The sequence below is a fragment of the Triturus cristatus genome, chromosome 4_2 (assembly GCF_964204655.1).
Source record: "Triturus cristatus chromosome 4_2, aTriCri1.1, whole genome shotgun sequence".
Classification (NCBI taxonomy): Eukaryota; Metazoa; Chordata; class Amphibia; order Caudata; family Salamandridae; genus Triturus; species Triturus cristatus.
Window position 1 is genome coordinate 361,506,503 of NC_140586.1, and position 21,955 is coordinate 361,528,457.

The following is a 21,955-nucleotide window of genomic DNA, read 5'->3' on the forward strand; positions in this document are numbered from 1 at the left end:
CACTTACAGGCTCTCTGCTCTGGTTGTTTAGGCTTGTAACCACACAACGACGCAGATTCTGAACAAAAGCGCAAGAAGAGTCTCATGCTAAAGTTTCGTGATGTGCAACATCCTTCAAGATGACACTCGGGAGGCTGAGTCAACCTAGCAGTGCTGCTCGAACCTGCCCAGTGTCATAACAAAACTTGAGGGGGCCCCCTTGCAAAGTACATGTCGGGGCCCCCCGATGCTTGGAATTCAGTTGGGAGCTCTCAGGCTAGGGACCAGTCAGTACTGGAGGTTCTCCCCCTGCCCCACGTGGAGCTCAAGCCCCCCCCCCCCTCCCACATTGTGGAGGCTTTAGTTACGGCACTGAACCTGCCACTTACTAAATTGTGCCAAGGGTCCCAAAGACTGATGTTGGCACTTCGTGGAGTTGTATCAGTGCTTAATTCGAGCCGGTGCTTTCCAGTGCTCAGCACCGGCAACTAATTATCAACACCATGCTTAGAACAGTGTACCACATGGTGGCCCTGTTCATCTACTTTAGAGATGAGCAGAACAACGGTTGTTTAGGAATACAATAAACATTAAAATTGCTAATACCTGCCTCTCCAGCCATTCCTTTAGCTTTCTGGATCTGAACTGTCGCATTTACATACGAGAGAGGTGGTTAGTAGTTGTTTTGGCAGTGATGACAAGGGCAATGGGTGGTGCAAGCTGCAGTAGCCTCCTGGTCAGAGCCCTGGCACTTAAAATTTTACAAATCAGGCACGAGCTGTATACCTGCATTAGTCAATTATTCAACCCATGCCATCAATACCAAATATTATCAATGCACAATGATATAATTCGATCAAGACTTCAAAATCACCTGTTCATCAACACTTCAGTATCATCACCTTGTCAACATCAGAAAGCAATGAAATCAATAATACATCTTAACCACCTGGTCATCAATTTCTCAATATCAGCAGCTCATCAGTACTTTAGTATCACCCCATAAATCTCATAAAATCACCCCCCCATCAAAGCTTCTTGTGACCCGCTCATCGATACTTAAAAATCTGCAGATTGTTCTACCATAACTCCATAGCACTAGTTGAACAATATCACCAAATCATTGTTCACCGGTGTTTAATTTGAGCCGATGGCTGCAAGTGGTGAGCACCCACATTACTTTTTGCGGATCAGGCCTATTTTTAGATCTTGCCTACATCACAGCGCAAGCCGTTTGGATGGGAAAGACTTACTTAAGTTGTTATGTTATGTTATCTTTATTTCTATAGCGCATGACTCACCCTGGGGCATCTCGGCGCTGCCTAGAAATAGTACCTAGAGCTGAAAGAAGCCAAAAACGGATCAGAAGCAAGATTAGAACAGAAAAACTTGTAATTGTTTCTTGAAAGTGCTGTAAATGGTGATTTTATGCAGGGCCATAGGTAATTTATTCCAGTATCTTGGGGCAAGATATGAAAACGCTTTACTCCCTATACGAGTCAGGCGAATACGGGGTACCTGTAGAAGGCCTAATGTGCTGGATCTGAGGTTTCGGCATGGTGAGTATTTTAAGAGTTTCTTTTGCAGATAATGAGAACCTCTACCTTTCAAGGCATTATAGGTAAGACATTATAGGTGAGCTTACAACAACCCACCCATTACTTACCATTGATTGGTTCTTTGTCACTCTCATCTGCCTGCTTGTTATTTGACGGCTCTGGGTATTTGTGCGCTTTATAAGATATTTCATTCATTCCTTGGTCCTGTAGTCAAATAACATTCTAACAGAATAAGCACAATTAATGCCCTTTCCCTTCGCCTCTCTCCTCTCTCTAAAGCTCATTCCCTCCTCACGCCTCTCACATCCCTACCTATCACCATCCTTCTCATCCCACTGACCCAGGAGTGTCCAAAGTGGGTCCAGAAGGACTGGTTCCATGACGGATTATCAGGATATTCAGTGATTATGTAAATAAACTCCATTTATGTTGTTTGCAGGTATGTTTACCATACATAGATATGCAGCAATACTGAATTGCATTAGGCCCTTGTGTTATCGCAAAACTTCCCTCTCCCACCATTATTCCTTCCCCCCTCCCTTTGGTTCTTTCCTGACTTCAATGGTTTCTTTTCTTTGCTCACTCGGTTTCTCTCCAGCTTTAAGTCCCTTCCATCCTCCCCTTTGCTCTGTCCTGGGCATAGCTCGGCCGGCCGCGTGCGCAGCGTGGTATCGATGCCATCACGTGCGCCGGTTCACGCTCTTCAATAATTCATCCTCCGCTCCCAGGCCAGGCCTCCCCTTCCTACCGTCAGGAGGTGCGTACAGGTGCCGCAGGGGGCCGCGCGGCGCTTCTACGGAGACGGAGATGCCGAGATGGTGCAGGCATCATCAATAAGCAATAGGAAATGCGGAAGGGATCCCGGGGGGCTGGGCAGGCAGCCAGGCGCACTGATGCCATATGACGGCTACAAATACATTACAAGCTGCGGACATGAGCGCGCATTAGCGGAGGGAACACAACATTCGAGGTGTCGGGCGGACGGACTCGCGTCAGCCGTGGGGGGGGGGGGGGGGGTCTTTGAGAACAGGGGTACTGACCTCTCACCGTGTATCATAGGATAGCGCCTTAATGTGGCTTTTACAGACATGCCTACTATACCATGCTGCCGATGAAAAATGCCTATTGGGTTATTGTAACAACAGTTAGTAGACCTTCGAGACTTTGCTGAGATAACGGTCTTAAAAATTCCAATTATCACTTCGTCTTTCTTTCTTCACACTCTATGCCTAGGAAACAAACACCTCCACTGGCGCGCCAAATAAATACAAATTGTTACCCATTCCCATTGGCCTCAGGAGGACACGTGGTTGCCTCTCACTCGGAGGTTCCTGGCTGTCTGTTCTCTAGTGCTCCTGACACTTCTTGGCAGCTGAAGGACTGCCTCCTTTTTAGATCTCACTTAAGGCAGCATATGCCCTGTCTGTTGCGACACATGTTTTTAGGTCGAGCCTGGGCAGCGCATGCGCTGCTCTGCGAGGCATGCCATATTCAGTTATACACTTGAAGCTCCACCCACTCTCTGCCCATATTTTTTATTGCTTGTATCATTGTCCTTTGTAAATGTTGGTTTCTGATTTGTTGTTAGGCTTATTAGTCCTTCCTTTATACCTCTCTGTCTTTTGTTGTTACCTCCCATTAAGACTGGCCCTTTTACATGTGTCCTAACTCAAGAGCTTTCATTAGAAGTTTCGAGAAATATTTACTTAACCTAATTGGTGGCCGCCTGAACTAGGCACTCTTCCAATGCCAACCTCAAAAGAGAATTTAGGGATATTGATGGACAGGAAGTTAAAATATAAAGGCCAAGTTAATAAGGTTACTTCCACCTCCTTTTATGTACTTAAAATCATCAAGAAAATTGAAAATTTTCTTCCTGCAGATTTCTTGAAATCTGTAGTCATTGATTTAGTGTTAACGTGACTGAACTACTGCAATGGTCAATATGTAGACCTTCCAAAGGGTCCACTAATGAAATTACAAACCCTTCACAATGCCTCTGCACTGTTTTTACAAAAAAATCCCAAATTCTCAATCGGCCAAGTTAGCCATTAGCCAACTTCATTGGCTCCCAGTTAGCTATCGTTTCGCCTGCAGAGCACTTTGCCTAGCCTACAAGGCCTTGTACGGAAAAGCTCCATCTTATTTGAAGAACAATCTAGAATGGTATATCCCTTGCAGAACCCTCTGTTCTGGCGCAGCTACACTTATAAAGGTTGCAACCTTTAAACGCGCCTCATGGGGTGGAAGAATCCTTTTCAGATCAACAGCTCTACAATGGAACCGTCTTTTATTTGAATTTAAAAAAAGCACCATCACTTTAGGTCTTTAGAAAACAGCTCAAAACCTGGCTTTTTAATCAGACATTACAATTATTCAAAATTAGGATTCTGATGGTCTCATCCTTGTTTCGCACAGCGCCAAGACGCCTTCCGGCATTCGTGCGCTTTAGAAGACCCTTCATTCATTCATTTATTAATATCGGCAAGATTCACGGCACGCCAGCAATGGCGGCTGCTTCTATGTATTAGCAGCGCGCCATGCGTGCTTTCACTGTGGCTGCCCCCCCCCCCCCCACAGCACTCGTGGGATACCATCAATGGCGGCCGCTTCTATATAGTAGCCTCGCGGCATGCGCGCTTTCACTGTGTCTTCCCCCCCAGCACTCGCAGTATGCCGGCAATGGCGGCTGCTTCTATGTATTGACAGCGCGCCATGCTCTCTTTCATTGTGGCAATACAATAAGTCTCACATTTGCGAGAGTTTGAGCTATTGGCATTGTAAATGACAATGCCTTTTATTTATGTATTGGTTTTTAAACATAAATAAAAGGCATTGTCATTTACAATGCCAGTAGCTTAGACTCTCCTAAATGCGAGACCTATTGCATTGCAAATGCTTGTTATTATTATCTTACAGTGCTCGGGCTGAGAGCCCATTTCTTGCTTGCCCTAGATTGGCTTCATTGTCACTGTCATTTGCTTGCTTCTTACTCGGTAGATGTGTGGGCTTTTCTTCCTCTTGTGTTTGTTCCACACAAAAGCATAGATGCTTGCTTTTTCAGGCACTGCTTTTTTTGTTTGTTTAAGTAATCTACACAAGTCCATGGGGCCAGAAGTACATAGACGTCCGTTTGTGATTTCCTAATAGTGATTTTTTTTTTGTTTGCTTTTAGGTAATTGCAAACAGCTATGTACAACAGTGTTAGGGGCGGCCGGCACAACTCGCGGGTGGGGGTAGGCAAGGGGGAAGGGGCTGGTGGGCTGCTTTAAAAAATAAAATAAAAAATAAAACTTACATTGCTGCTGCTGCCGGGTCCCACGTCTTTTCGCCTGCTTGCCTGTGCTCGACTCCAGGTCGGAACAGGAGGCAGGAGGCAGGCAGCCGGACTCCCACCCCTAAGCCAATCACAACGCTCCAGTGGAGCATTGTGATTGATCTGAGTGCCCTGACCCGGCGCTCAGCCAGATAGGGGTGGGCATGTTCATGGAGAACAGGGGAGTGCGCATGACTGTCTTGGGCGGCCCAAGAGGGCAGACCAAACAGTCATTGCGCACCGGAGTCTCTGCCACTCCTCTCCTGCAGCTCCGCCCGCCTCTCACGCACTGCTGCAGCAGGAGGAAAAAATAAAATGATAATAACATTCCGTTATTATCATTTTATTTTTTCCTTTCTGTGCTGTTCCTGGCAGTGGGGCGACGCTCCTCTGCCTTAGCGGAGGAGCCGCCACTGAACAGTGTGTTTTACACTGTTTGCAAAACCCAATGAGTCGCAAGGGACTTGCCTCATTAATATTCATGAGGCACGTTGCAATTTGCGACCCATTGGGAATGGTTAGCACTCACAAGGATGGTGCTTGCTGGTTTCAGCAGACCACCAGGTCTGTGACTGCTTTTTAAGTAAAGCAGTTTTTTATTTTGAAATGCAGAATGAGATGCATTTAAAAAAGAAAAATGAGAAGTTTTCTTTTCATTTTTTAAGAGTAGGCAGTGGTCTGTGGGACCACAGCTTGCTCTTACAAAATGTTGGTGCCCACATTCACAAAGGGAAAGGGGTCCCTCGGAGAATCCTTCCAGTTTGCGAATGGGTTACCACCATGAAATGAATCAAAAGATCCTCTTGAATGAAGTTCAAATGTTTATTTGAAGAATAAGATTATCCACCCATCGCACGGAGTGTCTTCTTACTCAGATGATCGAACGGCAACTGATTAATGCCATTCGAACACCCTTACAACAGCGCTCCATGCGTGAGCCACAATTCAAAAGAACATAGCAACGTGAACATTGCACTAGGCATCACGCGCCTAACATTCTTGGCATGGCGAGTGATACCAACTAAATTAATAGAACTAAATAACCCATTACATCACCTTCCCCCTTTACAGAAAACACAAAAAATACATTCAATGAAACTAAATTTACAATGCAACATGCAGAAATCGTTAAATTACTTTGTCAATATCTAACAAAATCCTCAAACTTTTTGGAGCCTTAATAGCACGGCCCCTAGAAGAGCATCCACTGTTCAGATTCTCATCAACCTGGGATGGAGTGTTATTGACAATTGGAAAAGAAAATTCTTTTTGAGATACGGGAGCCTGTGAAGATAAACTTGAGGATCCCACAGACCCTGTTGTTTCCAACTAGTGACCCCAATGAAGGTCATCCTTCATTTTCCTCTGTCTGTCTAATAAATTCCTAGCTTGGTCAGGGGAAACCTTAACAAGTTGTCTTTTGTTCCACCATCCTTTCTTTTCCACAAAAGCAGCCCCTTTGCTTACTTTACATACTCTTTCAGACCTCAAAAACTTTGATTCTCCTTTCCTTACTTTTACTAGCTTTCTAATAAGAACCCAATCGCCAACCAATACATCTTCACTCATTACATGACATTTCTTGTCAAAATTTTCTTTCAACAGTAATTGCTTAGAAATAACTCTCTTGGAAATATCTTTAACATTAATCTTTGTCTCGTTAGACTTTTCTTCAAGCAAAGATGGAAACAAGAACGTGTGGGCTTCCCTGCCTCTCAATAATGTGAAAGGAGATACTCCAGTTGTGCAGTGGGGAGAAGTGTTATAATTCCAGATTTGTTCCTCCAAAAACACATTCACATCTAATCCAGCTGACAATGCAGTCTGTATACCCTCCTTCACAATTGTATTACCTCTTTCCACCAACCTGTTGGAAGTTGGTGAGTACAAAGCTACTTTAAGATGTTTTATGTCTAGCTGCTTTAAAAATGTACACATTTTTTCAGAGACAAAATGTGTGCCATTGTCAGTTACAATGACTTTTGGGGCACCTCCAAGTGAAAATCTTTTTTTAAGAAATGTTAACGTCGACTCCGTATCAGGAGATTCGACAAAACAGTGGTACATCCACTTTGAAAAATAATCAACAGCCAATATAATGAACTTTCTGTCTTGATTAAGTACAGAATAAGGACCTGAAAAATCTAGACCAATTTTTTCCCATGGTGCCTTTGGAAATTCAGTGGGGTGCAACGGAATCTTCAAAGTACGCCAATGTTTGTCGGACAATAAACATTCTGGGCAATTATCAATGGTGGACTTAACTTGAGAATCCACCCCTGGCCACCAATAATGCTGCTTGATTTTCATAGCGGTTTTTGTGGATCCCAGGTGTCCCAGGTGAGCATTGTTTATTATTACTGGACGTAATCCAACCGGAGGAACAAATCTGTCCCCTCGGCATACAATCCCATTTTTGATAGACAATTCATTCGCCACGTGAGCAAAGGTGCGCAGATCCCCGTTCAAGCACCTTGGATCTGGCCATACACTAGTTGAATATTCAATTACTTTCTTTATCAGTGCATCCTTGTCACATGCATCCCTCCAATCATTCTCTGACAACACTGAATCATATACCTGAACAGCATCCAATGCAATGCATTCAATGTCGTCCACTAGGGAATCATCTTCATCATCTTTATCCATGAGTAACCTAGACAAGCAATCAGCTTAGAAATGTTTGCCTCCCTGAATGTGTTTTACTGAAAAGTTGAATTCCTGGAGTTTTGAAACTAGACGCAGGAGTCTAGCAGAAATACAGGAAGTATTAACTTTGTTAAATATATATATCAGTGGTTTATGGTCGGTTACCAACTCAAATCTGCATCCCCAAATGTACATCCTGAATTTGTGGACCACCCATACGCACGCCAGAGCTTCTCTCTCTATCGTACTGTACTGTTTCTCACATTGTTTGAGGGATCTAGACGTGAATGCCACTGTCTGTTCTTGCCCATCCACTCTCTGACTCAGGACTGCTCCCAAACCAGACATACTCGCATCTACTGTTATAAGGGACATACAGTCATCCCTAAAAGCATGTAAAGCCTGTGCGGACACAATCAACTTTTTGACGTTATTAAATGCAGATTCCATTTAATCATTCCACTTAAACCCGTGACCTTTTTTTAACAACTCACGCAGAGGTTCTACTGACTGAGCGTAACTAGGTACGAATTTTGCGTAATATTCGGCCAAGCCGAGGAATGAACGCAACGCGTCCTTCTCCTTCGATGCTTTTGCCTCTTCAATTGCTCTAATCACTGAAAATGTTGGTTTAATCACTTTATCGGGCACAGTATGCCCTAAATATTCAAATTCTTGTACTGCGAACTTACATTTATCTAATCTCACAGTTATCTCTTTAGACCTTAATATTGCTAGGACACGTTTTAAAATCACATCTTCAAGAGATTTAGCAAATATCAGGATATCATCCAAATATGCTTGAACTCCAACTATTCCATGGAAAAGTGTGTCCATTAATTTTTGAAACACACTCCCCGCTGATGCTAGACCAAATGGAAGACGAAGAAACTTATACGCACCAAACGGAGTCACAAATCTTGTGAGTCTTTAAATAATGAAACCTGGTGGTATGCTGACCTCAGATCAATCAATGAGAACCACTTGGCTCCCCCTAGATTTGCCAGCAGTTTGTGAATTCTGGGCAGTGGGTGGCAATCCACGATTATGTTCTTGTTGAGTGCGCGTAAGTCGGCACAAAGCCTGATCTCGACCGATTTTTTTTGTGCGACCACAATGGGAGCCACCCACTGCAAAGAATCTGGGGGGACTATAATCCCTTGGTCAGATACATTTTGTAAATTGAGTTTAAGTTCTTCTCGCACACTCATGGGGACTGAGCGAACTTTATGTGATACTGGTTGTGCTCCAGGTATCAATTTAATATGATGCTCAACACCCTTTACTTTTCCAACCTTTTAGCTAAAAACAGGTTTAAATTCATCAATGATGTCATTCTAACAATTCATGTCCCCATCCGATTCTGGAAAATCAATGTTGCAAACGGGTAATTCCCCCAACTTAATTGGGTTTTCATCTCCTGGAACTAGATACAAACCCATGCGTGCTAAATCTTTCCACCCGCATGCGCTGGTCTGGCGAGACTTATTGAGAGTGCTCCAAAAAGTGCTACGAGGCCAGCCTAGAGCTACAGTGCATGTGTGCGGGCGCGGGCCCCGTGCTTTACCGCGATTACTTTCACTTTGATGTTTGATCGCGATGGCGATCACTTTCGGCTGCTTGGCATAGCCAATAGGTCTCGCTTTTGGGACCTTATAAGTATTTAGTTATGCAACTGTTGCATGGCTAAATACTTATAAGGTCCCAAAGGCGAGACCTATTGGCCATGCCAATGCTTGTTGTCCTTGTCTCCCTCCCAAGACATTGTACAACTCCTGAAAAATATCCTAACATATCGATGTCTTTCTCACCGAAAGCTTTGGGATGTACATCAGATTTAACTAATTCTTTATCCTTCCACCATTCAAAAAATGTTGTGTCCCTCAAAATAGTAATCGGAGAGCGCGAATCCGCTATGACCTATAAAGTAATGTTATCAATTGAAGCTGAACATAAAGGGCCCTTAATACAATAACTTCCACAATCTAACGTTATAATCACATTGTTCAATGAATTGGAACATGTATCAACCTCTGTTTCTATGCTTTGAACATTGACAGTTTTCTTAGCGTTCCTGCAAACCCCTTGGAAATGACCTACTCTTCTACATACCACACAGCGTTTATTAATGGCTGGGCATCCTGGAAAATTACCTATGTGATTCCTCGAGCCACACCTATAACAAAACACAGGTTGTTTCTTTTGTATGAATTTGGTATTCTTGCTCTTAATATTAACAGCTGCTAATGAACACTCATTTTCTGAATCATTAGAGGTAATTGAATGAATCCCGGTCTTGGTATCGTCTTGCATGACCCTACTAGTAATAGTTGATCGCTCAATACTCAGGGCTAATTCAATTACCTCCGACAACAGAGGATTTTTGCAACTCAAAATACTTTCTTTGATTTTACGAGATGCGCAATTAAACACAAATTGATCCCTAATATAGTTATCTGCTAGTGGACCAAAACCACAAGTGGTAGCTAAAACCCTGAGAGCAGAAATGTACTCTTCCACTTTTTCATCTTCTTTTTGTTTGCGTTTGTAGAAGTTGTGACGTTCTAGCATAATGTTAGGTTCTTCTGCAAATTGCTTTTTAAGTCGTGCGACAGCCTCCAGATAAACATTCCATTGATTGTCCCCTGATGAGATGGTGGAGGTGGAATAGGAACAATGCTGTCAAAGATTCTTTGTGCTGCTTGACCAAGACAACCAAATAGTAAAGCAAATTTGCGTTCAGGAGAATAATTAATAGCGTCTATAAGCTACTAGGTTCTCAAAAAGTCTGAACCATTCGATCCAGATAATTGGTGGGCTGCCAGGTTTTCTAAGGAAAGGTGGAGGTTGAGTCATTTGTTGTGTATTTGTAGCCATGGTGTGATCTACAATACTGGTGGTAACGTAGAGAAAAAAAAAATATTATTGTAGTCTTTTACCACTGCAATAGCGTTTGACGTCGTGAATACTACGTTATTGTATAAATAATAATGACGTGCGTGTCGTCGGGAGGTAATCCTGTGACACGCTGAGAACAATTACTTATCAATTGCTTAGTTCGCTTTACACCATGAATATATTATGCACAGGAATGACGTGCGTGTTGCCGCAAGTAAATCGGCAACACGCAGGTAATAATAATAACAATGAGCAGTAATGACGTGCGTGTCGTCGGAAGAGGATCCACTGACACGCAGAGTAAAGAATGATTTTATCAGCCACTTGAGACGCAAACTGAACTGCTCCGATTGAGTTGCAAGCAAAGATGTCCCATTTCAAAATGGCGTCACGCATTAAAACGTTGTGACGTCAGCTGGGGCATAACAGTTCGATCTAATTGCGTATGCGCTTTAAGTCGAGGAGACTCTCGAGAGGAATGCGCGAGCAAAGCAACGCTCTGATGTAAATTTCTGTGACGTACCTTAACTGATCTTCCGGGCTGATTACTGGACCTTACCCCACATCTTCCGAAGTCCGACCATCGTTGAAAACGAAGTCCGACCACTTTTGGAAAGGTAAGAGAATGATGTCCGTCAGTCCCTTAGATGCAGCATTTCAGTGAAAGGTTGATGAAAACGCGTGGGCTGATGGGTGGAACTGTTCCCAGTCGTCGCCAAATGAAATGAATCAAAAGATCCTCTTGAATGAAGTTCAAATGTTTATTTGAAGAATAAGATTATCCATCCATCGTACGGAGCGTCCTCTTGCTCAGATGATCGAACGGCAACTGATTAATGCCATTCGAACACCCTAACAACAGCGCTCCATGCGTGAGCCACAATTCAAAAGAACATATCAACATGAACATTGCACTAGGCATCACGCGCCTAACATTCTTGGCATGGCGCGTGATACCAACTAAATTAATAGAACTAAATAACCCATTACACACCTCCTTCCCGGCGTCGGTAAAGTCTGAATGTTTTGCGACCGCATTCTGGTTGCAAAACTTACTTACATGCCCCTGCGACTCATTATTAGGAAGGGATGCCCTTAGCACGCCCCTTCCTAATAGGAATTGCAAATTCAATTTACAATTTGGTAATAGCCTACCAAATCGCAAATAGGGATTTTTTTTCAGATCGCAAAAGGCCCGATTCACGCAAGCTGAAAAAAGGCATTATACATCTGTCCCACGTGTTTTGCCGCTGTCTGTCTCTTGTGCTTCTCTCCCCCTGCCGCGCTCCGTGTTCCCCTATGGCACCTGTCTGCTTTCACCCCCCAACTCCACGTTATTCATTCATTTTTTTCTTGTTAGTTACACATCCATTTCAGATTGATAACTAATTAGAAAAAAATGTGGCTGCATCATTCTGTGGGCAAGTGCAGGCATGGTGCACGCACCTACAAAATGTCGCGTGCCAGTGTGTCAAAGGCTTAATTTCTTTCCGAATCGTTAGCCATATGGCACAGCTAAAAACATTGAAACATTGGCAAAGACTATAGGTCCCAAAACCGAGACATATTGGTTTTGTCAATGCTTGTTATTATGTGTAGTTGTCTTACTTTTTTTGTTTTAAAAAAAGCCACACATTTTTAACACATGGAATTTTCTGGGCAAGCTACCTTATTAGACCATTTTAGAGTTGAGGTTTTATAAAAAACAATGTCTTCTGTGCGACCTGCTGGCGACGCTTTTCACCATACCCTACCCTGCTCAGATGCGCCCATATCAGCGTTCAGCCTACCATAGAGTTAGGGATTTGTTTCACAGAGTAGGGTCTAGCCAAGCTGGCCTGCTCTTTATAATCTCTGATCTATCACCTCTCACGATTTGTCCACCTCAGAGTAAGAGGGCTCGCAGGTTTCAGACCTCAGAGGATTATTTCTTTCAGGAAACCTGTATCTCTTCAGTATTATTCCATACCCTTCTTGCTTTTCCCCTCTCGGGAAACACAGCACCTCAGACCCCCTCCCTCAGGGTGTGAAGGGATTAGGTTTTGGAGATCAGGACCTGGCAGAGCAGACTATTTGACTTCTCCACTTCCTGTTCCTCTTCAGCCCGGGAGGGAGACTGAGGATCAGGTTCTTAAAGGGTTTGATATTTGTGAGACAATGACTGTGGGATGCCCCTGCAGGGCATTGGCCTCACCGTTCGGTCTGTACCCCTTATTTCAAATTGGGGTTCAAGTTTTATCATCACGTTTGGGTCAGGGTTTTTAGATTTGGCTGGATGACACAGCTGTCTGCCAACCTAATGTCAACAATGCTTTAAAATATACATTGAGGCCAAGATGGCGGCAAGGTAGGACGCAGGAATCCATCCCTCTGGCTTTGCCTTCTCAAAAGCTTTGTTTTAGCCCCATCCCGGTCTTTTAGCACGCAATCCGGGACCGGAGACCGAGAGGGCCTGCCGCAGTGCCTGATGGAGTCCGCCTGCTGCCTCCGTTGATTTACCTGGCTCCATTCCTGGCTGGACGGGAGCGGGGCCTGGGCCGTGAGTGTAGGGCGCGGTGCCGCGACAGCCAACAGACCCCGGTGGAGACCGGGACAACGCTTCCCCAGAGCACTGATCTCAGGAGCGGCCCCTTCTGGTGATCTTTCGCGGCCCCCAAACGCCTTCCCTTCAGTGGCGTGCAGTGCAGCGGCGGCAGCCTCGGCCAACAATTGCGGAGCACCCGCCATTTTGTCGCCTCCACTGGCCTGACGTGGCGTGCGACAGACGAGGTTCTGCGCCACATCCTGGGTGGACGTGGTAGGAAACCGCCCAGATCTGCACCACAGAGACACGCATTGGTCTGCACCCCCGGAGCCCATAGCCTGATTTCCCCCAGCAGCAGTCCGACTCTGCAGTAACGCAGCAGACCATCCCACAACAGATGCGCTGCCACTTACAATCCTCACAGACAGCTGTAAGGAGGGCCCCGTGGCCTCCCTGCTTGGCACTTGAGCTATTTGGTCGGCTGTTGCGGCGGAGGGGGTGAGCAGTGGGACTCAGCAACCCCTGGGCACTGATCCACTCTCGACCCCCACTGGTCGGTTCCTTAGACAAATGCTGCAACCTGTGGGCGCAGCAGGCCGGCAAAGGCCTTGCCTGGCTGCGGCTTCATGCACGTGTAGCGCATACACTGAGGAGTGAGAGGGCGGCTGAGGTCGCACGGGCCTGACACAGGAGAGACCGTAGCCTGGGTACACACCTGCCTCACTGCATGAAAGCCCCTCAGCTGGATTGCCCAGTGTCAACACCAACTGTGACCTCCTACAGGCAACATCTGGCCCCATTGTTACGGACCTCCTGCAAGCGACTACGCGGGCCTGGCTTCGCACTATGTCTTCAGCCCGTGCCAAGAAGGCGAAGTCCCTTAAAGACTTACTTCTCAAACAAACTGGCGGCCGCAGCACCGCAGGTACTGCTCTTGGGGACACGAAGCAACCAGAGGCGATGGAGGGGGGTGATAGCCCGGCCACGAAGGCCTTAATGATGGAGCCGTTCACGGCCATCAAAGAAGATATCATGGACCTGAAGGGCCAGCTCGCTGCGGATCTTAAAGAAGTTCAGCGCGACCTAGACAAAGTGGGCGAAAGCGTAGCCACTCATGAAGAGCACAAACTTAGCCGGGAACATGAACTCCACCAGCTGCAGCAAGACATGATCCGGCTGCAGGAACAACACTTGGACCTGCAGGCCCATACCGAAAAATAATTTATGGATCCGAGCAGTGTCCTGGTGGGCAGAGTGAGACAACCTCAGGTCTTACGTCTTGGCCATTTTTCAACAGGTGCTAGGTGAGGAGGACACTCGGGATATTCAAATGGACGGGGTCCACCGTGTTGGCCCCTCCGCCAGACATTGTCATCTGCGTACATGAATTCCAATTTAAGGAACAAATCCTACGCAAAGCCTGAGAATCGCACCCTATCCAGTTTCAAGGTCACACCCCAGCACTCTTTCAAGACTTTGTGGCCTCCACCCTGACCAAATGGCGACAATTCAGGGCGGTCACCTCCCATCTTCGCGACAACAGGATTCCATACTCTTGAGGCCACCCCTTCCGCATCATTTGTAAGCACCAAGGTAAATTGAGACAGATCCGCTCCCTTTCCGAAGCCCTTGGTGTGCTGAGTTTGGAGCGACCCACAACCCCGGAACAGAAAGAAGGTCCTAAAAAACGCATCACCCGGAGAACCTCACGCTGGCAATTGGTTGGCAAACCGACATCTAACCTGAAGCCGGACCCAGAAACAATGGCCAAGGAGCGTGAGGCGGTCCTTTCCTCTCTCTCTCGGCTTCAGGAGTGCCCGAACACCCCCTGAGATTAAGTTGAAGCTCATCCGGGGTGGGTGTCCTGGAGAGAGGCCGGAGGGACACACGAGACTGCTCCCTGTTCCCCGCTGACGGATCGTTCACCGGTGCATCATCAGGTACTTTAGGTCGCGACTTGCTGCCAGTGCCATGACCCCATTGGGTTTTTCTTCTACTGACGGACTTGTGTCTATTGTTATTTCTGGGTTTAGGGTACAGATCGGTATTTGCTTATTTTCAGTTGTTGTTAATCTTTTTTGGGGCCTCCGTACCGGCTCAGATGCCTCTGCTTCCCCCTCACTGGTGCTTATGTGCTCTCGTTCACTCTCAGCTCCTCTTTTCAAAGTGTATCATGGCTGTGCGACAGGCACTGATTTCTGTTTCTGATGGGGAGGGATCTCAAGATTGTAAGTCTTAATGTCCAGGGCCTAAATCAACCTGTAAAGCGCTCTGCCATACTGTCCTTACTAGAGCACTCTGAAGGGGACATTTGCATGTTGCAGGAGACCCACTTGCTGTCCAAAGTCTCTGCCCGCATGCGCTCACGACGCTTTCCCCGCCAATATTGGTCCTCAGGCTCGGCGAAGACGAATGGGGTGGCCATTCTACTAAGGGCGAAATTTGAGGGAAAACTGCTTTCCACTTTCTACGAGGCAAAGGGCAGGGTTCTAGCGCTCAGGGAACAATGAGAGACCACTATGCTGTGATGAATGTATATGCACCTAATACACATCAGGAGCCATTTTTACGCCAGCACATTGCAGAGGGCTTGGCCTCCCCTGATGCTTCGATAGTGGTGGGTGGGGATCTGAACCTGGTCATGGAGAATGACTCTGATCGATCTGGCCAGCGGTTTACACAGGGGGGTGCCCTCTCCCCAGAGGGTAAACAATGGTTGGATGATAGCGGCATGTATGATGCTTGGCGGCTTAAACACCTGACTCTCAGGGACTTCACCTTCTATTCCGCAGCTCACAAAACTTATGCACGTTTGGACATGTTCCTCGTCTCCAAAGCGCATTTGCCTAGGGTTACTGATGCTTCTATAGCACCGCGCTCCATGTCCGACCATGCGCCAATTTTCATTCACATACAGCTAGAGGGGGTCGGGCACACTCCGGCTAGATGGCGTCTACGGGTGGGTCTACTGCACTTGCCTAGCAATGTAGAGAGTGTACGCGCGAAGATTACTGACTATCTGCAGTACAACGACACTGGGGATACCACATTAGCGACCATCTGGGAAACCCTCAAACTGGTTATTCGAGGAGAGTTTATGGCACTTTCCTCAGCTGACAATAAACAGCGTAAAGAAGCCCGACAGCGCTTAGAACAAGAAGTAGGAGAATTGGAGGCTATTCATAAATGTACGGGTGCCCCGAGAGTATGGAGGTCCCTGGAAAAGAAAAGACTGCTCCTTAAACCCATAGACCTGGACAGGGCAGAATATGCTGTGCTTCGCCTTCGCCAAAAGTTTTCCCTGAGTAGCGATAAATGCGGGAGGATGTTGTTGCAGTGATTACGCGCCAAAACCGTGGCAGCGGCCATACCATCCCTGAAGCGGCCTTCAGGCGAGGAAGCACATTTAGACTCCCAAATAGTAGAAGAGTTTAGGCGATTCTATCAATCCCTGTATAGCGAAGGGGTGATCAGACACTCCGAAATAGGGGCTTGCCTGGAGTCAAGCAAGTTTACACGCCTCCCAGAGGCCCAGGCAGAGCAACTAGAAGACTTCATACGTCTGGATGAGATTATATCAGCCATTTCACGTCTAAAGCTAGATAAATCCCCTGGGCCAGGTGGCTACCAGGCCTTTTCTACAAAACATTCTGTAGGGAATTGGGACCTGTCCTGATACGACTTTTCAATTCTATCCTAGACAGCGGTGCGGTCAAGGACTCCATGTCCGAAGCCGCGATATCAGTCAACCTCAAGCCTCATAAAGATCCTGGGCTTTGCAGCTCTTACCACCCTATCTCGCTGCTCAATATCCATGCAAAGCTCTTTGCGGGCATTCTGGCTGTGCACCTGGACCCCCTCATGGCAGGTCTAATTGACCCAGATCAGGCGGGATTCATCCCCTCCCGTCAAGGGGGGATAATACGAAACGCCTTCTGCATCTCATGGACAGCATACACTGATCTCATAGGGAGGCCGTGCTCCTGTCCGTGGGCGCGGAAAAAGCGTTTGACAGGGTAAGCTGGGGGTACCTGTTTGACACGCTTCAGAGCATCGGGTTTGGAACTTGCTTCATCCAATGGGTTCAATGCATTTATCCATGCCCCCCGGGCATTTGTCAGGGTGAATGGAGTGTTCTCGATCCCCTTTGTGATCGCTAGGGGCACGAGGCAGGGGTGTCCACTCTAGCCCCTCCTATTTGCCCTCTACGTGGAGCCCCTAGCTCAAAGAATACGAGATCATCCAGGCATCCAGGGTCTCCGATTATGAGGAGATACACACAAGGTGAGCCTCTACGCGGATGATGTCATCTTATCCCTCACAGAGCCCCACATGTCTCTACCTGCGCTGGTGAGCGAATTTAAGTCCTTTGGGCATGTATCGGGCTTTAAGGTCAACCTTACCAAGTCTCAGGTGCTCAACTTGTCCTCGCCCCAGGCACATGTAGAACTACTGCAAAAGAGCCTTCCCCTGCACTGGTCTAGCGACCCCGTGACCTTTTTAGGTATTCTCCTTGCCCCCTCAATCCCCCCCACGCTAGAGCTGAATTATTTGACTCTGGTGGGCCTGACTAGGAAAGCTCTGGATGGTTGGACTAAGCTTAATCTGGCATGGTTCGGGCGCATAGCTGCTGTAAAGATGACAATTTTGCTGAGGATCCTATACCTTTTCCAACCTCTGCCCCTAATGCCCCCACCCAAAGCGATGCGAGCCTTACAGCTGGCCATCAATACATTTATTTGGGGCAGCAAAAAGGCACGTCTGTCGGTCTCACAGTTGGCACGACCCAAGGGCGGGGTGAACTTACCGCTGGTCCACAGATACCTTCAGGCCACCCATCTCCGGTATGTGCTAGAGTGGAACCGCCCGCTTTCCGAAAAGCACTGGACCTTCATGGGCAGGCAGTCGCTGGAGCGAATATCTGGAGAGAGATCTGGCTTCCGCGTAAAGCATGAGCTTGGGAGAGCTACTCCTCTCCTGTAACGGCGGCCACAATGAAAGTGTGGGATGAGGTAGAGCTAAAAAGGGGCCTCACAACGTTCCCCTCCCCTATGACTCCGATGGTCAACAACCCTGACTTCCCCCCGGGCTGTAAATCCGAGATTGCTCAGCATTGGAGGGAGGCGGGTTGTAAGCGACTGGGTTACTTATTCGATCTAGACGGCATCATTCCCTTTGCATAGATACGTCAGGATTACAACCTACCACGTACAGTTAAGTTATGTTACCTACAATTACGCCACTGGGCTACCTCAGTGGCGTATCTACCGCATGCTTCTCGAAAATGTACACCCTTCGAGAGATGGGTGATGAGCAAGACCCATGATAAGCATTTGATAGCGGAACTTTATGTTCTACTTGCGCCAGGCCTGAGAGGGAGTCGCTCGAAAGGTCAGTTACATTGGGAGGCGGAATCGGGGCAGAACCTCACAGACAAGGAGTGGGACAACATTCATTATAGAGCTCACCACATTACCTTCAATACCATGGGGACTGAGTCTGCATTTAAAGTAGCGTCTTATTGGTACCTCACGCCCGCCCGTATCCATCAATGGGACAAGAACCACACAGAGAAATGCTGGCGGGGCTGTGGCTTGACCGGCTCCTTAGTACATCTTCTTTGGCACTGTCCGAAGCTAGAGCGGTTTTGGGAGCAGGTGTTAAATGACATAGATGTGGCCTTGAGACTGAGATCCCCCGCTTTCCGGCCTACACTTTATTGGGGCTTTCGAATCCCATAACGTTCCCATTGCGGCCCCTGGGTGGCAGGCAGATGGCTTTAGCATTACTCACTGCCTGCCAAGCGCTCCTGGTTCACTGGGGCACTACGACAGTCCCGGACCACACGGCATGGCTACATAGATTGTGGTCGACCCTAGCTATGGAACATCTATCCCTAGTACAGGATCATAAAGGCGAAAAGTATGTGGACTTATGGGCCCCCTTCATTTCTCTACTATCCAAAGAATTCCGAGAAGTCACCTTCCCCAAACTCTTACAAATCCTCCAGCTGATCCCTAGCGCTCAGGAACAGGTGACTATCATCTCGGAGTGTAGAGGAACTAGGGTTGCAGCCGGTGGGGATGGGACAGGATACTACCAAAGATCTGTTGGATCATGGTGCGGGTCCCCCCTTTTGTCTTTCTTTCTTTTTCTTTCTTTTCTTTCCTTGGGGTGGGAGGGGGGGGTTCTGCTCTTTTATAATTCTCCTTTTCCAATATATATTGTTTTCTTGACGGTTTTGTGTTTCTTATTTAAATTAAGGCATGTTAATAAGCGCTGCCAGCCCCCGGGTTGTAGGCACTTAAGATGTGTACACATGAATATACTATGCATCGTTTCCTAGCCGCCGGCCCCCAGGGTTGTAGGCATATGTCTATATATGTACATTGGTCTGCCTTATAAAACGAATAAAAAGATTTGTTCCATAAAATACACATTGAGTGAACTTTGGCTCCACCCAGTGGAGTATTGCTCTCCCACCTCAGTCTATTGGGTGTGTGATGTATGATCATTCTGCCTCCTAAGGAGTGCTTGTATTGCAGTGCATGTGGAGCTATTTTTCCTACCAGAAGTACACTGAAACATTACAAATTAGATTATTTATTCCATATATGCATTGTATACAGAAAACAATCGTTTTTATTTGTTTTTCACAGTAGGAGGCTGTTCTTAATGTGTCTTAATGTATTAGTCATCCCTGAAAACGCAAGCCAGACATATTGGTTTACCAGTGCTTGTTATTTGAGAAGCCAGGGCCTTCTCAGGTGGCTTAGAATTCAGGAGTGCTCCATTGAAAGCCCTAGAAACATAAGACCTCGTGTAAGTTGTGGCATTCAAGTGATTGGCCTCAATGTTGTTAAAAAGTAATACAAGCAGAACAACTGTGTGCGAGGAAGGGTTTACTGGACATGTGTCAGTCTACCTGTCAGGAGGACCTTGCATGAGAGGCCCTTTGAAAGGCAAACACTCACAGAAGTTGGCTTATGCCGAGTAGTTTGCTTCAGGGAAGCACTGAAAAGTACCAGAGCCTCGAAGTTGAAGCATGGCATTATCCAATACACCTTTTGTTGTGTGAATTATTAGAAGAAATACCATATTTTTACTAATAATTCCACCCCCCCCCCCCCCCCAAAAAAAAAAGAGGCAGGCCCATCTCACTCCCTGGATGCCATGCTTCACCATTGATGTTGCTCTTTGTCAGAAACACGTGTTGCTATCTAGCCTCATCACATGACAAGTAAGAAAACTTTCTCAGATACAATCATCAATAGACAATAACACTCGTTGAGAGCTGTGGACAAAATGTTAAACAAGAATCCATCTCATTATCCATGAAGATCGCACATGGACAGACACAATTAGAAACTTATGCAAAACAACCCTGTTGAAAACCTCACAGTGGGACAAAAAGTATCCTGACAAAGTTGCATTAAATAGAGAAAATTGGGGAATACGAATGAATCCCCTAGACAAACCAGCAATGATGCAATGACTGAACAAGCACTGGTACAGCATAGATGTCTGACCTCAAAAGGTGAGCACCAAGCCATTGGTTTTGCCGATGGATTGTTGCACTGGCAATGAGAAAAAAGAATTAAAAGATTCAAAATCTTGAAAACACCCTTACCACCCAATAACTCTACCCACCACTAAACCCTAAATATACCCTTCCTACCCTACACCCCTACCCACCCCATAACCCTAAAAATCCCTTACCACCCTATATGTATACCCACCACTAAATCCTAAAATACCCTTACCACCCTATACTCCTACCCACCCCTAAGCCGTAATTTGCATATACATAAATATATATGCAAATGATGTTTAGGCGGCCGCCCAGCTTCCGAGGAGCACCACCCCGTGAAGCAGGGGGCCACGTAGGTCTGATATTCGGGAACTGCCAGAGCCTCTGAGGAAGGGGTGGAACTCACTCTGAAATGCACCAGGCACTCATCACGGCGGAGCTGTAATTTTAATTGACATTTTGAATGCGCGCATACCTGAAATAAAGCCTGGAGCTTGGAACTCGTGTTCGGGTGCTCCTTACCCGGAGGGCAAGTGTAGAAACAATGATTAGGCGGCCGCCCAGCTGCCGAGGAGCACCACCCCGTGAAGCAGGGGGCGACGTAGGTCTGAAACTCATCGGGCCTTGTCTGTGGAACACGAGTGGAGGATTGAGCGCACATCCTCATGTCAAGGCCCACTGCGGGCTTGGAACTTTGCCAGCAATATTTCTCGTTTGACAAATTGTGGAGAAATGGTGACATTACATTGCCCATAATTCTCATTGTCAGGATGTAACTGAGAAGTCCAATCAGGACGTGCTATTTGGCATTTAAATATAGGGGAGTGTCACATTACATCCAGGGAACTGCCGGCGCCTCTGAGGAAGGGGTGGAACTCACTCTGAAATGCGTCAGGCACTCATCACGGCGGGGCTGTAATTTTAATTGACATTTTGAATGCGCGCATACCTGAAATAAAGCCTCGTGTTCGAGTGCGCCTTACCCGGAGGGCAAGCGTAAGAACGAAATATATATGTGATCAAGGCCGCATGTCTGGCGGCTGAAACGCGTCATTTGGACACTTGATGCTTGAATCAGTCATCATTTAACCCTCAACTTTGCCTTTGGAGTCTGTTTCCTGGTGTTGCGGCTTTCTTTGGATGGTGGTACCCCTGGGATCCTGCTGTGGAAAATATATATATATATATATATATATATATATAATACCCTTTCAGGCATAGAGTGACGAATAATATTTACATACATACTTACCTTAAATATACCTATCATGCTCCCTAACATCATGCATGGTAAAGACATTGCTTTGTAAAGGCATGGAAAAGGCACTGTAAAAGCTGTTTTCTACAAAGGAGTAGCCAGAGAAATAAAATACATAACCCTTTTGAACTTTATGGCTACTGCTGGGTATGTCTGCGAATCATGTGATCCAGACCCTTTAAAATGAGGTCTACAGGAATTGTTCCTGTCCCCTTAAGGAAAGTTTCCTTCCTTCCTTGAA

At 46.5% G+C, this 21,955-nt stretch overlaps 1 protein-coding gene across 2 annotated transcripts in view; it reads right to left on the bottom strand.

The window, feature by feature from the left end:
- Window positions 1–21,955, bottom strand: part of LOC146833887 (protein FAM163A-like) — a 241,993-nt gene that overhangs the window by 165,250 nt on the left and 54,788 nt on the right. Inside the window, exon 1 of one of the 2 annotated variants that reach the window (XM_085601788.1) lies at window positions 2,122–2,208. The exons of the other annotated variant lie outside the window; for it this stretch is intronic. The gene's annotated coding sequence lies outside the window, so the exon portion shown is untranslated. Of the gene's footprint in view, window positions 1–2,121; window positions 2,209–21,955 lie in introns of those variants that run through there. 2 annotated transcript variants of the gene reach the window in all.